The sequence below is a fragment of the Ranitomeya variabilis genome, chromosome 3 (assembly GCF_051348905.1).
Source record: "Ranitomeya variabilis isolate aRanVar5 chromosome 3, aRanVar5.hap1, whole genome shotgun sequence".
NCBI classification, from domain to species: Eukaryota; Metazoa; Chordata; class Amphibia; order Anura; family Dendrobatidae; genus Ranitomeya; species Ranitomeya variabilis.
In genome coordinates this window covers 43,447,853-43,463,074 of record NC_135234.1, presented here as the reverse complement: position 1 = coordinate 43,463,074, position 15,222 = coordinate 43,447,853, and the positions used below count along the sequence as shown (strand labels likewise).

Sequence of the window (15,222 nt, the reverse complement as noted above, 5' to 3'; positions counted from 1 at the left end):
ACAAAGCAGCAGATGTGATACAATGTAATGCAATGTGATCGGCTGCCATATCCAGGTTATGATTGGTCACAAGAACCTCATCTGTGATTGGCTAATTTTGGATCTGAAGCTGTACAATATTTAGTTGTGCTTTCAGTTCCTATATTGTTGCAATAATTTCAGGCAAAACTGCTTCAAAAGCTAAAAATATTACAGGGAGAGAATGCAAAATTGTATTCTGAACAAAACCATATATAATATCTCATATTAGCATCGAAGATATTCGACAGAAAACGTTTAAAACTTGAAAAATCAATTAATCCTATGCCTATGCAGGACTTTTGAACACCACTGTATATATATATATATATATATATATATATATATATATATATATATATATATATATATATATATATATACTGTATTTATATTTACTTCAGCGCGATAATGTTGAAAAGCCGATAATTCAATTGCCGGCTTTTTCTTTCTCCTTCACAAACCTGACCTGATATGAGACATGGTTTACATACAGTAAACCATCTCATACTCCTTTTTTTTTTTGCATATTCCACACTACTAATGTTAGTAGTGTGTATGTGCAAAATTTGGGCGCTGTAGCTGCTAAAATAAAGGGTTAAATCGCGGAAAAAATTGGCGTGGGCTCCCGCGCAATTTTCTCCGCCAGAGTGGTAAAGCCAGTGACTGAGGGCAGATATTAATAGCGAGGAGAGGGTCCATGGTTATTGGCCCCCCGTGGCTAAAAACATCTGCCCCCAGCCACCCCAGAAAAGGCACATCTGGAAGATGCACCTATTCTGGCACTTGGCCACTCTCTTCCCACTCCCTGTAGCGGTGGGATATGGGGTAATGAAGGGTTAATGTCACCTTGCTATTGTAAGGTGACATTAAGCCGGATTAATAATGGAGAGGTGTCAATTATGTCACCTATCCATTATTAATCCAATTGTCTGAAAGGGTTAAAAAACACACACACACATTATTAAAAAGTATTTTAATGAAATAAACACACAGGTTGTTTTAATATTTTATTGCTCTCTCAATCCAGCTGAACACCCTCGCTTGGCAAAATAATAAACCCACAATATACATACCCTCAGATGAACTGTCACGTCCCACGAGGTAATCCATCTGAAGGGGTTAACTCATTTTACAGGCAGGAGCTGCGCTAAAGCACTCGCTCGTGCCTGTAACCCCCGGGGAATGAAGGAAAGCTGAGTGATCTGTACTCACTACTCACATTGAGTTGCGGTGAGGCGCCCTCTGGTGGATGAACTCATATGAATTCGAGCGTGGGAACTTTTCCAAGGCTCCAGTTCATGAGGACTTCCACCAGAGGGCGCCTCACCACAACTCAATGTGAGTAGTGAGTACAGATCACTCAGCTTTCCTTCATTCCCCGGGGATTACAGACACGAGCGAGTGCTTTAGCGCAGCTCCTGCCTGTAAATTGAGTTAACCCCTTCAGATGGATTACCTCGTGGGACGTGACAGTTCATCTGAGGGTATGTATATTGTGGGTTTATTATTTTGCCAAGCGAGGGTCTTCAGGTGGATTGAGAGAGCAATAAAATATTAAAACAACCTGTGTGTTTATTTCATTAAAATACTTTTTAATAATGTGTGTGTGTGTGTTTTTTAACCCTTTCAGACAATTGGATTAATAATGGATAGGTGACATAATTGACACCTCTCCATTATTAATCCGGCTTAATGTCACCTTACAATAGCAAGGTGACATTAACCCTTCATTACCCCATATCCCACCGCTACACGGGAGTGGGAAGAGAGTGGCCAAGTGCCAGAATAGGCGCATCTTCCAGATGTTCCTTTTCTGGGGTGGCTGGGGGCAGATGTTTGTAGCCGGGGGGGCCAATAACCATGGACCCTCTCCTGGCTATTAATATCTGCCCTCAGTCACTGGCTTTACCACTCTGGCGGACAAAATTGCGCGGGAGCCCACGCCAATTTTTTCCGCCATTTAACCCTTTATTTTAGCAGCTACAGCGGCCAAATTTTGCACATACACACTACTAACATTAGTAGTGTGGAATATGCAAAAAAAAATGGGATATGAGATGGTTTACTGTATGTAAACTATGTCTCATATCATGTCGAGTTTGTGCAGGAGAAATGAAAAGCCGGCAATTGAATTACCGACTTTTCACTAACACCGCTGCGTATTTCTCGCAAGTCACACTGCTGGTCCATGTGGAATCCGTATTTTTCTCGCCCCCATAGACTTTCATTGCCGTTTTTTTGCGCAATACGCTGACAAACGCAGCATGCTGCGATTTTGTACGGCCGTAGAAAGCCGTATAATACTGAACCGTAATATACGGCTGATAGGAGCAGCCCCATTGAGAATAATTGTGCCATTTGTTTGGCGAGTTTTACGGACGTATTTTCTGCGCTCTTGCGTCCGTAAAACTCGCTAGTGTGACGCCGGCCTTAGGGTATGTGTTTGAAATTTTAGAGCTCTCCAATCAAAACTGTGAGTGTACTTTTAAAACTCAGTGGAAAAACTGACCACACCCTAGAGCTATGTTCACACAGATTTTAGTATGTCGATTTCAGAGCGGATTCTGCTACAAAATCCACATGAGAAACCTGCTCTTTGAATAAAATTCCCATTCATTTCAATGGGATAACACGTCTATAGTGTACATGGTGATGTTTTTCTTTTCATGTGGAAAATGAAGCAATGCACTGTTCACACTTTTTTAAAATGTATAATCAAGACCTAAAAAAAACAAACAAAAAAACCCTCAGTCCAAATATATTCCAACATGTCAGTTATAGAGATATTTCTGCTTAAAATATCTAATTTGACTACTGGATCAATTGAAACAGAGGAAAGTCCCATACACAGAAACTGAAAAAAATAAATAAGATCCAAAAAATGATGATTTTTTTTTGTTGAGGATTTTTCAGATGAAAATCCATCTCAAATATTTCCATGTGAATACAGCCAAATTGATTAGTTCCCATATCAGATTTTGTACAGTGCCAAGTGTAAATCATCAGAATAATCTCTATTAAGACATTGAGCCGGGAGGTAATTTAGAAAGATATGTAGTTTGCAGCATTGTGAATGCAGCTCCGGAGTTGTAATTCGGGCTTGGTATGAGTTTAGTAATGAAAAGTATTTACAAAGTGAAATACGGTAACATTTTAAGCAGATAATCTCTCCATGAATTTCAAGGATCCATGCTTTATATAGAGCTGATTTTGTGCTATCCTGTCACTATCTGTGTGGTCATTTGGGTCCATTCCTGATCTGAAGATATTCTCTTACTGCCCAGTCTCCAGGCTTTTGCTAGAGAGACAGTAACTCAAGAAAAATTCTGCAGTAATTACGCAAAGTGGCAATAATTCAATGAACGACGGGTTGTTATGCGGCTCCTCTTACTCAGCAAATCCAGAATCTAACTTGGATTCTAGGTTTTAATTAATGAAACTGGAAGTGGATGGTTACCCCCTCTTGGCCAAATATGCTCATTGTCCTGGCTTCCAGTAGATCATTAGACTTAATGGAATCTGTACAAAGCGTCATCTTCCTTAATGAATATTTTGCTTGTAGTGCCTCCTCGTGATGTGTCCTGAGGACCCATAAGACAGCTGTGCTACATTTTCCGTGCCTACGGTTGAGGTTGGACTCTTATGTGTCCATGTAAGGTCACACTTATGTCTTGTACATCGGCACGACAGCTGATTAACTCTGAATGTGCTGCTCATCATCCGCCTCCTTTCTTGACCCTCAGATGTATCTCACATATATTAAGAGTTGTGATCGTGTATCGAAATAAGTCTTGGTGGCTTTTCTTGTACTTCAAAGAGGGTGGGGGCATTAAGGAACGACATGGTGCTAAATACGCCTAGGTCACTTTGAGGGCCATCGTGAAATTTCTGCCAAGTAGGAAATTGTATTCAGAAATAATCACTTAGGAAATTGAGATCTTAAACTTTATCTGGACCAGTATCCATCTGACGGCCAAGAGGGATCAAGGCCGAAGAACGTGATAAGTGCCACAAGTAATTTGATGCGAGTACAAGAGGTGCCTGAACCATTCTTAGGGCCAATGTGTCTTCTGACTTGAGGACTTGCAGATGGGGTTGTGTTCCTCTGGATGATTGGTGACCATTTTTTGTCTACCGGTACATTTCTGACACTTTAGTGGACCAGCCTGTTTCGGCTGTGAGTATTGATGGCCTAGTACATTTCCTCTACTGATAACTAAGGCTTTGTCCACATCAACAACAGTGTTTCATATCCATAATATATTGTGTGCAGAATTATTAGGGAATTTGTATTTTATCGTTGACCAACTCCAGGGCTGTCGGTCATTCCAAGAGGTTAATAGACCTGAATATTTAAGGAACAAAAGTGAGGTTTTGCCTTTTCTTAGGAGAGTATCTGTGTGCAGAATTATTATGCAACTGAAAGAAAAATGTAAATTTCCCCATATTAATCGTTTGGTTATTATTCTCCCTTTAACAGAGAAAATATACGGCTCAAAATGGATTGAAAAGTTTGACAATTTTAAAAAAATATCAGTGACCAATACAGTGATTTAGCCGCCCTTCTGTTCAATGCCAGTCTTAAGCTCCATCCATGGAGACTGTCAGTTTCTTAATCTGTTAATGGTCAACTTTTTGGAGGGCACCAGCCACAGAATTCCAGAAACTGATCAGAGAGGCGTCTGTTCTCCTTCACCATAAATCTCCCATGTAAGAAGGGCCCATAAGTTCTCAATAGGTTTAGGTCAGGTGAGGAAAAAGCTGGAGACTTCGATGCTGCGATGGAACATTGTCCTGCAAAAATATCATGGTTTTCTTGAAAGATGCAGACTTTTTCCCATATCACTGCTTGAAGAAATTGTCTTCTAAAAACTGGCAGTAGGTTTGGGAGTTGATTTTTGAGTCCATCTTTCACCCGAAAAGGTCCAACTAGCTCAACTTTAGTAATACAAGTTCATAGCGGTTCCCACCTCCACATTGCTCATCTGATGTTTGAGAGGAGTGGAAGTGGCCTGGGCTCATTACTGATCCAGCCACAAGCCCATCCATCTGCTCCGCCACAGTCGCTCTCATCTCATCTGTCCATAAAACCTTTAAAAAAAATCTTTCTTCAGATACTTCTTGGCCTAGTCTTGACTTTTCCCCTTCCATATATTGTTCAGTAGTGTTGGGTCTCGGCTTCCTCACCTTGCCTGTGTCTCTGAGCACTAAACACCTTGTACTTGTGGCCTCCTGGGAGGTTGTATTTCTGGAATATGACAGCACTGGAGGATAATGGCTTCCTGGTTGCTTCATATTCGATTCTTCCCACATCTTTGACAGTCAAAATGTGTCATTTTTCTTTTTCTCAACAAGTTTTATGAGCCTGTTGACTATTTTCAACAAAACTTTTGCTGGTTTTGTCATCATGTCCCAATAGCTTATCAATTTCATGAGCGCTGCATCCCTCTGTAAGACTTGTAACAATCTTTGACTTTTCTTTTTTGGGCCATTTTGCATGAGGAAAACAAGCTGTCTAACGTTTCACACCCGATAAAGGATGTTGTATAGACCTCACCGCCTTCCTTACACAAATACACATCAATACAAACAATACTGATTTGTGTCATCCAATAAGCATTCAAGTTTATAGAGCATGGAGTTGGGAAATCTGCATAAAAATGATGATATGGTCAAAATACTCAGTTGCCTATTAATTTTTCCTGATGGACCCTATTGGCTTAAAATGGGATACATAAGTTTTGTGTTATTTTTTTTCTCCATCAGTTGTGATGGATTCTGTGATGGAGGATCCTGACTTGAGCTTCTGATGCATATTTGATCCTACATGTTGACTTGGTCGCCTTATTCTCAGAGATGGAGTTGAAGGTTTCGTACATGTTGACTTGGTCGCCTTATTCTCAGAGATGGAGTTGAAGGTTTCGTACATGTTGACTTGGTCGCCTTATTCTCAGAGATGGAGTTGAAGGTTTCCAAATAATTTTTTGTTCTTTTGGCACTACAGGTCACAACAATTTCTTATTCTGATAAATGTTCTTGTAGGAATGAATATTTCTTCTTTAAAATCTTCATTTTCTGTGTTGGTTTCACAAATGCCGAATATTCAGATTCCATTATTTTTATTAAGTTTCATTTTTCGTATGTTGTAGACATTTACACATCGTTATGAAAAACACTGTTTTTATGATGGTGATTGCTGCCTTGTTAAGGACTCTAGATCTGTGTGTCATCCTTGTTTTCGAAGTGTAATAAAAGCTAAATATGCAGATTACAATGACATTGGAGAGGTGGCGAGTATTTTTAGCTTGTTTATAATGTCATTACCATAATGTATTCTAACCTGATGCCTGTACAGAAGAACAAACTCCTGGCTATATGGTGAGAGCTGCAATAAAGGTGCGTTTCTGGGTAAGTGGAACAATAACTCTGGCTTCTCAGCACTTGACAAAGTAATGCACCTCACTGATTTAGATGGTGTTCCCCTTCTGGGTTACAAAATTGGGACCTCTTCAGGGATACAAAATTGGGTCCTCTTCCCGGTTACAAAATTGGGACCTCTTCTGGGATACAAAATTGGGTCCTCTTCCGGGATACAAAATTGGGACCTCTTCCGGGATACAAAATTGGGTCCTCTTCCCCGATACAAAATTGGGTCCTCTTCTTGGTTACAAAATTGGGACCTCTTCTGGGATACAAAATTGGGTCCTCTTCGGGATACAAAATTGGGACCTCTTCTGGGATGCAAAATTGGGACCTCTTCTGGGTTACAAAATTGGGACCTCTTCTGGGTTACAATATTGGAACCTCTTCTGGGTTACAAAATTGGGACCTCTTCAGGGATACAAAATTGGGTCCTCTTCCGGGATACAAAATTGGGTCCTCTTCCGGGATACAAAATTGGGACCTCTTCTGGGATACAAAATTGGGACCTCTTCTGGGTTACAATATTGGAACCTCTTCCCCGATACAAAATTGGGTCCTCTTCCGGGATACAAAATTGGGACCTCTTCCGGGATACAAAATTGGGACCTCTTCCGGGATACAAAATTGGGACCTCTTCCGGGATACAAAATTGGGACCTCTTCCGGGATACAAAATTGGGACCTCTTCCGGGATACAAAATTGGGTCCTCTTCCGGGTTACAAAATTGGGACCTCTTCAGGGATACAAAATTGGGTCCTCTTCAGGAAAACAAAATTGGGTCCTCTTCCCGGTTACAAAATTGGGACCTCTTCTGGGATACAAAATTGGGTCCTCTTCCCCGATACAAAATTGGGACCTCTTCCGGGATACAAAATTGGGACCTCTTCCGGGATACAAAATTGGGACCTCTTCCGGGATACAAAATTGGGACCTCTTCCGGGATACAAAATTGGGACCTCTTCCGGGATACAAAATTGGGACCTCTTCCGGGATACAAAATTGGGACCTCTTCTGAGATACAAAATTGGGACCTCTTCTGGGATACAAAATTGGGTCCTCTTCCCGGTTACAAAATTGGGACCTCTTCTGGGATACAAAATTGGGTCCTCTTCCCCGATACAAAATTGGGTCCTCTTCCCCGATACAAAATTGGGTCCTCTTCCGGGATACAAAATTGGGACCTCTTCTGGGATACAAAATTGGGTCCTCTTCAGGGATACAAAATTGGGTCCTTTTCCTGGTTACAAAATCGGGTCCTCTTGCGGGATACAAAATTGGGTCCTCTTTCGGGATACAAAATCAGGTCCTCTTCCGGGTTACACAATTGTCAATGAATTTTGAGCCTCCCCACAGATCATTTCCAACCACTCCTTTTCCCTAGATGGAAAAAATGTAATTGTGCTAAATAAACAAAAAGCCATAGCACTTTAAAAAAAAAAAATGACTGTCCAAAGGATGACTGGTCTGACAAAACTTTTTTTTTTTTCTCCTTTGTCTACAAATTCTACAATTAAAATGCCAACTTGCACAAATTTAGCCCTGACAATGATCGGCTCGGCCTGCTGTGTTATTCATGCGGTCACTCCTAAAACAACATTTTCTAGGCTTTCCGTGATGTTGTAGAATACTTGAATGATAATATTCATTTTATAAAGTGCTTGGACTAGAAAGTTCTACCCGAGAGAGTTCACAACAGGAGAACCACAGGGAGCGGCTCCGTTCCAGGAGAAGCAGGTTATGGCTGCAACTAGATTAAAGAAGGGAATGTAATAAATAATGATTTAAAGGAGTTATCCAACTTGTAAAACGTAAAAATAATTGCAAATGTGAAAAATTAAATGAACTCTAGCCTCCTCCTATGCTCTTCTCACCCATTCTCTCCCCCGGCCATAAAGCAGTAATTCTCCGGTGGTGCTTTAGGTCTGTATGCTATCAGTCAACATATGACCACTGCAACTGAACAGTGGCAGATACTATTTTAGAGACCCAACTTTATAAATTTCTACCAGTGGGTTCCAAAAATTGTAGGTGTGAATGAAATTTAGTTTAAAGGGGTTACCCAGTCTTACAGTGAAAGTCTGCAGTCACTTTATATCTCAACGCTCACTCTACAGTGTCAGGATTCTCGGGTGTCACGGCCGAGACCAGGCGGTCACACAACCTCAAGAATACGATTTGCATATACTTGGTGAATTGAGTAAGGCTGAGCACGTCTAGTCGGACCGTGGACAGAAGGCTGTGACTAGCTTACTTACGGTCACGTGGCCGCCCAGTCTTACACAGTGACCACGCAACCCCTTTAACATCAGCAACTTAAAGTGTATTGTAATGTCAGCAAATATTTGTACGATGGACGTTTTTGTTATTCTCCAACATTTTTTTCCCCCCATTAAAATATCCTCGTGTGTCCTTAAAGGCAAAAATATTCACGGTCTGAAGATTTTACCAATGGAATTACTCAGCTAAAATCCACGGAGTATTACAGCAGCTGTAAAAGTTTTCCTGCAGAAATGAGTATGCTGTGGATTTTAAAACCTACAGCATACGCATTCTGATTGAAGATTTCATCACTTTTAACATAGAGGAGTTGAAAAACCAAATGAATTTTTCCGCCACACAGTACACCTAGCCTTACTGTACTGTAACACGCTCAGTAGTGTAACGAACCGTGGTACGGTACACTTTCCACGGGTCCGCTCCTCCCTACTCGGGAGAATCTCATGTCTATGTATCTGTAACAGGTCGTAACAGCCAAAGAGACTTTACAAAGTACTAAAAACAAGAGATGGGAGAATTGATTCGCAGGACTCCGGTCCATGACTGGTCGGGCTGACGCAACGTCATGTGCGCACTGGTTATTCAAGAGGAGCCGATAATACCGCAAGTCACAAAATATAGTCCCGGCCGGTGGAGAGTCCTCCAAAACTGTTCTTCCATCTCTACTAACGACTCTTGTCATGAAAGGATGAATAATTTGGAGAGCTCAGTGATCGGTAAAAGTTGCATTTTGTGGCGACCGTATGTTACATTATTCTTCGGTTCATTGCTTTATTGCAATCAGCAGAAAGTTTGTAACTTTTTTTTTTTTGCTAATAAACCTAATTTGTATTTGGGAGTAGAATAATTTTGATTGCAATTGTAATATAAAGAACTTTTATATACGAGAACTAACCGTAAGACAGAAGAATCCTGTTTATTGGCTCAAACTAAAATATTAATTTGAATTATGGGCATTGGGGCTTTGAGCAGGTTTTAATTGTACTCAGATAGATAGGGTTTTGGAGATGATGATGATGATGATGGTGAATCTACAAGCCAGGCTTTGTCTACTGAGAAAACTAAACCTAATGGAACAATCCTGGATCTGAAGTGTCGCCCTCGGCTTTTCTATCTCGGCGGTAATCCTGCTCCCTGACCAAACCGGGAATAACGTGGACTGTAAGTGAGTCATGTGCTGGCTCGCTCTCAAACATTTTATTTTATCGTTTTTTTTTTTATTGTATCCTGGTTGAAATCCAAAAACAAAGCTGAAACACTGGCAGTCACTAACAATAAGTACAAGAATAGATCAGACATGAGACATAGCTACAGGTGTAGCATGATGCTCCTGGGCACTAGTCCCAAAAAAGATCTGTAAACGGGCCCTCTAACTATGACCTGTCATCTGTAGTATTGGAAACTTTGGGGGCCCTAAGATAACAGGTGCTGCTGAAATATCTGCCCCCAAGTTCCACTGGTCTTTCTCAAATTGAATGCACTGACCAAAACTGAACATATCCATGGAGGAAAGGCCACCGATACCTGTATGTCAAAGCAAAAGGACTGCCGAACCCTCCAGTTTCTTGGAATCAGGGAGCAACAATTTCTTTGCTCTAAGTTTCACAAAAATGTTGCCCGGGTTAGAAAACCCCATTCAAAATAAATTTCTGTTCAAAATCCTCATCTCCTATCCAGGGTATCTTTGGAGGACCTATCCTGTCCTGCAGTACATAATTCATTGATTTAAATGGTATCTCTGTAATACTCCACTCTGCCTGTGGTGGCGCTGCAGGAAAATATAATCCTTGTTACCAGGTTTCGTTACAAATCGTAGCTGATCACTGGTGATCCTACTTTGTAATTAGCATATGATTACCCTTTAATGCCTAAAATCATTCAAAGCTTGGAAAATCAGGTGCAACTAACTCAAGACCACTCCTCACCGATCACTGCAGTAGGGGTCCAGGAAGCTAAGATGTGGTAAAATCCTCACATTGTAGAGCCGTGCCAATGCTGGCTGTGATGTGGAAAAAATAAAATGGCCACTGGTGATTTGCCTTTTCCTGACTTATAAAGTCACAACTGCTTTTTACTTTTTTTTTTTTTTTCAAACCTTAATAGGAATGTGTCATCAGGAGATTACGTATTATTTATATCAGGTTTTATGATACATGTATTTTTTATCACATTTTTGCAATGTTTTTCTTTGCAATTTTACTAGGAGTAATATTATAAGTAATTATAATCAGAATAACAATAAATAACTGGACTGGCACTTTTTTCTATTATAGGTGACTTCTCAGTAATTGTAATACTTTCTGTGATTATAGTGAGAATTTTGATAACACCTCTATATACTGTAGATAACACAGGATCCACAATCCACAATAGGTGATGTCACAGCTCACCTCCTCCTCCTGTACAATGACTGATAACACCTCTATATACAGTAGATAACACAGGATCCACCATTCACAATAGGTGATGTCACAGCTCACCTCCTCCTCCTGTACAATGACTGATAACACCTCTATATACAGTAGATAACACAGGATCCACCATTCACAATAGGTGATGTCACAGCTCACCTCCTCCTCCTGTACAATGACTGATAACACCTCTATATACAGTAGATAACACAGGATCCACCATTCACAATAGGTGATGTCACAGCTCACCTCCTCCTCCTGTACAATGACTGATAACACCTCTATATACAGTAGATAACACAGGATCCACCATTCACAATAGGTGATGTCACAGCTCACCTCCTCCTCCTGTACAGTGACTGACAACACCTCTATATACAGTAGATAACACAGGATCCACCATCCACAATAGGTGATGTCACAGCTCACCTCCTCCTCCTGTACAATGACTGATAACACCTCTATATACAGTAGATAACACAGGATCCACCATCCACAATAGGTGATGTCACAGCTCACCTCCTCCTCCTGTACAGTGACTGACAACACCTCTATATACAGTAGATAACACAGGATCCACCATCCACAATAGGTGATGTCACAGCTCACGTCCTCCTCATGTACAATGACTGACAACACCTCTATATATAGTAGATAACACAGGATCCACCATTCACAATAGGTGATGTCACAGCTCACCTCCTCCTCCTGTACAGTGACTGACAACACCTCTATATACAGTAGATAATACAGGATCCACCATTCACAATAGGTGATGTCACAGCTCACCTCCTCCTCCTGTACAATGACTGATAACACCTCTATATACAGCAGATAACACAGGATCCACCATTCACAATAGGTGATGAAGTGAGCAGGTAGGAAGATGCAGTAACTGGTCGGAGGCAGAGCAAGCGTTAACGAGGGGTTTAATTTAACTGGTATACTCCTCGCATGGAGAAAACAGATAAAACAGGATAAAGGAACACAGGGGACGTAAAACAGGGGAAGCGGGTGTGAAGCATAGGGTAGGAAGTTCAAGGATACCAAACTTATCAGTCTGACGACTTCAGAATGCAGGTAGTTCAGGATGTGGATGTTGGCTAAAAAGCAGTGGCGCATAAGGGGTCCAGTATGGTCCTGGAAAAGATGGCGTCGTGGCGGTGATTCCTCGTGGTCCAGTGTAGTCCTTGAAAAGATGACGTCTTGGCTCCTGGCGCCGACGGTGATTCTTTGTGGTCCGGTCGGTGATCGATGTGTCAGGAAACGATAAGCCGGACAGAGCACAGTGTTTCCCCCTGTCAGCGTACAGGGACCACGAGCAACTCGATTCAGGTACAAAGGGAAACCCCTCACAGCGGGTGTCCCAATTCTCCCATTAGTACGTGCGCAGGCTTATGTCCTGACTGGGCGTCCTGTCAGTCATGGTCAGCGGGGACCAGGTACGTTGTAGTCGGCAGTCTGTGTTAACAGCTTTTAGCCTCTGCTAGTTTTTGCCCGCTCTGGCAGTTGACCCCCCGCAGAAGCCCTGACGCTGCCCTCCGCGATGCACGTTCCCACGGCAACTAACTGATTTGCTGCGTGCTGTGGCCCTTTTATCTTAAGGTACCTTCACACGAAGCGACGCTGCAGCGATAGCGACAACGATGCCGATCGCTGCAGCGTCGCTGTTTGATCGCTGGGGAGCTGTCACACAGACCGCTCTCCAGCGACCAACGATGCCGAGGTCCCCGGGTAACCAGGGTAAACATCGGGTTGCTAAGCGCAGGGCCGCGCTTAGTAACCCGATGTTTACCCTGGTTACCAGCGTAAAAGTAAAATAAACAAACATTACATGCTCACCTGCGCGTCCCCCGGCGTCTGCTTCCTGACACTGACTGAGCTCCGGCCCTAACAGCATAGCGGTGACGTCACCGCTGTGCTTTCACTTTCACTTTAGGGCCGGCGCTCAGTAAGTGTCAGGAAGCAGACGCTGGGGGACGCGCAGGTGAGCATGTACTGTTTGTTTTTTTTACTTTTACGCTGGTAACCAGGGTAAACATCGGGTTACTAAGCGCGGCCCTGCGCTTGGTAACCCGATGTTTACCCTGGTTACCAGTGTAAAACATCGCTGGTATCGTTGCTTTTGCTTTCAAACACAACGATACACGGCGATCGGACGACCAAATAAAGTTCTGGACTTTATTCAGCGACCAGCGACATCACAGCAGGATCCTGATCGCTGCTGCGTGTCAAACGAAACGATATCGCTAGCGAGGACGCTGCAACGTCACGGATCGCTAACGATATCATTACAAAGTCGTTTCGTGTGAAGGTACCTTTAGCCATGTCCCCTACTCCTAGGTTCAGAGGTCGGTCCGGGGCTTTAAGCTTTCCCCCTTGAAACCTGGGTGACAGTTCCGGATCTGTCACATATCTGTCACATCAGGATTTCTGAATTTTTATTTTTTTATTTTCTAGTGCTATGGAAAGTTGGGGGGAAAACTACCAACATTTAAAAAAAAAACCAACCTGAATTAAACAATGCTTCATTTTATACTGACACTCACTTTGTAGTTTTCAGTTGCTATTTTAGTTCTGCTGAGAACATTGGGTCCACACTGATCACACGTAGGTTCATCCCCAGTATAGGCCTTCACTTTAGGCTCCCAACAAGTCTTTTAATATTAATTACTACGGTAATTTCCAGGGTGTTCATGAAGTTATGCATAAGAGCATCTTCTCCTAAGTTACAATGATAAAACATTAGATTTTTGGACTGAACTTCGTTGTGATGAGGCCTCGCATTCAAGGTATATGGAGAGCACTATAATGTTTGCACCATTATTGGCCCAATCCTATACACAGTAGTCGTCAATGTCAGAAAATGAAATAAAACCCGATCCTGCTGGTAAAGAGGAGATGATCGGATTTCACAGGCTGCCCACTCGTCATTGTTATTGCCTCTTCTGGGAGCGCACTGCAGAATCCGTGGTCGCGATGCATAGAGACACTCGCAGAGTAAACACTTATACTTCCCCTGTCATAACAAACTTAGAGCTGTTTGACATGTGAGCCTTAATTCACCGTATATCCCAAACACGTGGCACAAATCGCTCTGCTTGATTCATGAAACCCGGTAATGGAAATTCCACCTCGGCGTTTAACCCCGTTAATACAATGTATAATCTCATCTGTTTTCTGCATCTTCTGCATTAATTATTTATTACATGTTTGGTTCCTCTAGTGTCCAGAATTGATCAAGTTTTAAAGGGATGAGTCACTTAATGATTTATATATTAATTTATATAGCGCCAACATATTTGGCAGCACAGTACACAGATGTTGGAGCTTATAAACTGGATTCCAAATTTAACCCCTCGGTACGTTTTTAGAGTGTGACGTAACCAGAGGAAATCCGACATAATGCGAATGATGAGATCAGAGGCTCAGTGTTGCAATGCAGCAGTAGGCTTTTAAATGGTTGTCCACTACTAGGACAGCCCCTTCTTAAACTAAATTTTCGACCCCCGATAAAATAATAAAGCTTATACTCATTATTATGCCCTTAAACCAAAAAGTCATGTCACACAAATGGTTAATGAATAACATTTCCCACATGTCTACTTTACATCAGTGCATTGTTTCAAACATCATTTTTGGGGTTAGGAAGTTATAAGGGTTAAAAGCAATTTATCATTTTTCTAACAAAATTTACAAAACCATTTTTTTTTTAATGACCACATCGCATTTGCAGTGACTTTGAGGGGTCCATATGACAGAAATAACCGAAAGTGACACCATTCTAAAAAACTGTACCCCTCAAAGTCCTCAAAACCATATTCAAGAAGTTTATTAATCTTTCAGGTGCTTCACAGGAATTAATGCAATGTTGAAGGAAAAAAGATGAACCTTTTTACTTTTTTTTTTTTTTCACTATAATGTTACTTTAGCCCCCAATTTTTTATTTTTACAATGGTAAGAGGAGAAATTGGACCCCAAAATTTGTTGCGCAATTTCTCCTGAGTATGCCAATACCTCATATGTGGGGGAAAGCTACTGTTTGGGCGCACAGCAGGGCTCAGAAGGGAAGGAGCACCACTTGACTTTT

General features: G+C 41.7%; 1 protein-coding gene and 1 long non-coding RNA gene across 6 annotated transcripts in view; one reads left to right on the top strand and one right to left on the bottom strand.

Annotated features, from left to right (window-relative positions):
* JAM2 (junctional adhesion molecule 2) overlaps positions 1–15,222 on the top strand; it is a 112,730-nt gene that overhangs the window by 29,144 nt on the left and 68,364 nt on the right. The window lies entirely within an intron of this gene.
* Positions 1–15,222, bottom strand: part of LOC143815119 (uncharacterized) — a 48,264-nt gene that overhangs the window by 26,919 nt on the left and 6,123 nt on the right. The window contains exon 1 of one of the 4 annotated variants that reach the window (XR_013223680.1): positions 12,180–12,723. The exons of 2 other annotated variants lie outside the window; for them this stretch is intronic. This is a non-coding gene — a long non-coding RNA (uncharacterized LOC143815119). Of the gene's footprint in view, positions 1–12,179; positions 12,724–15,222 lie in introns of those variants that run through there. One more of the 4 variants, XR_013223681.1, reaches the window with a different exon arrangement.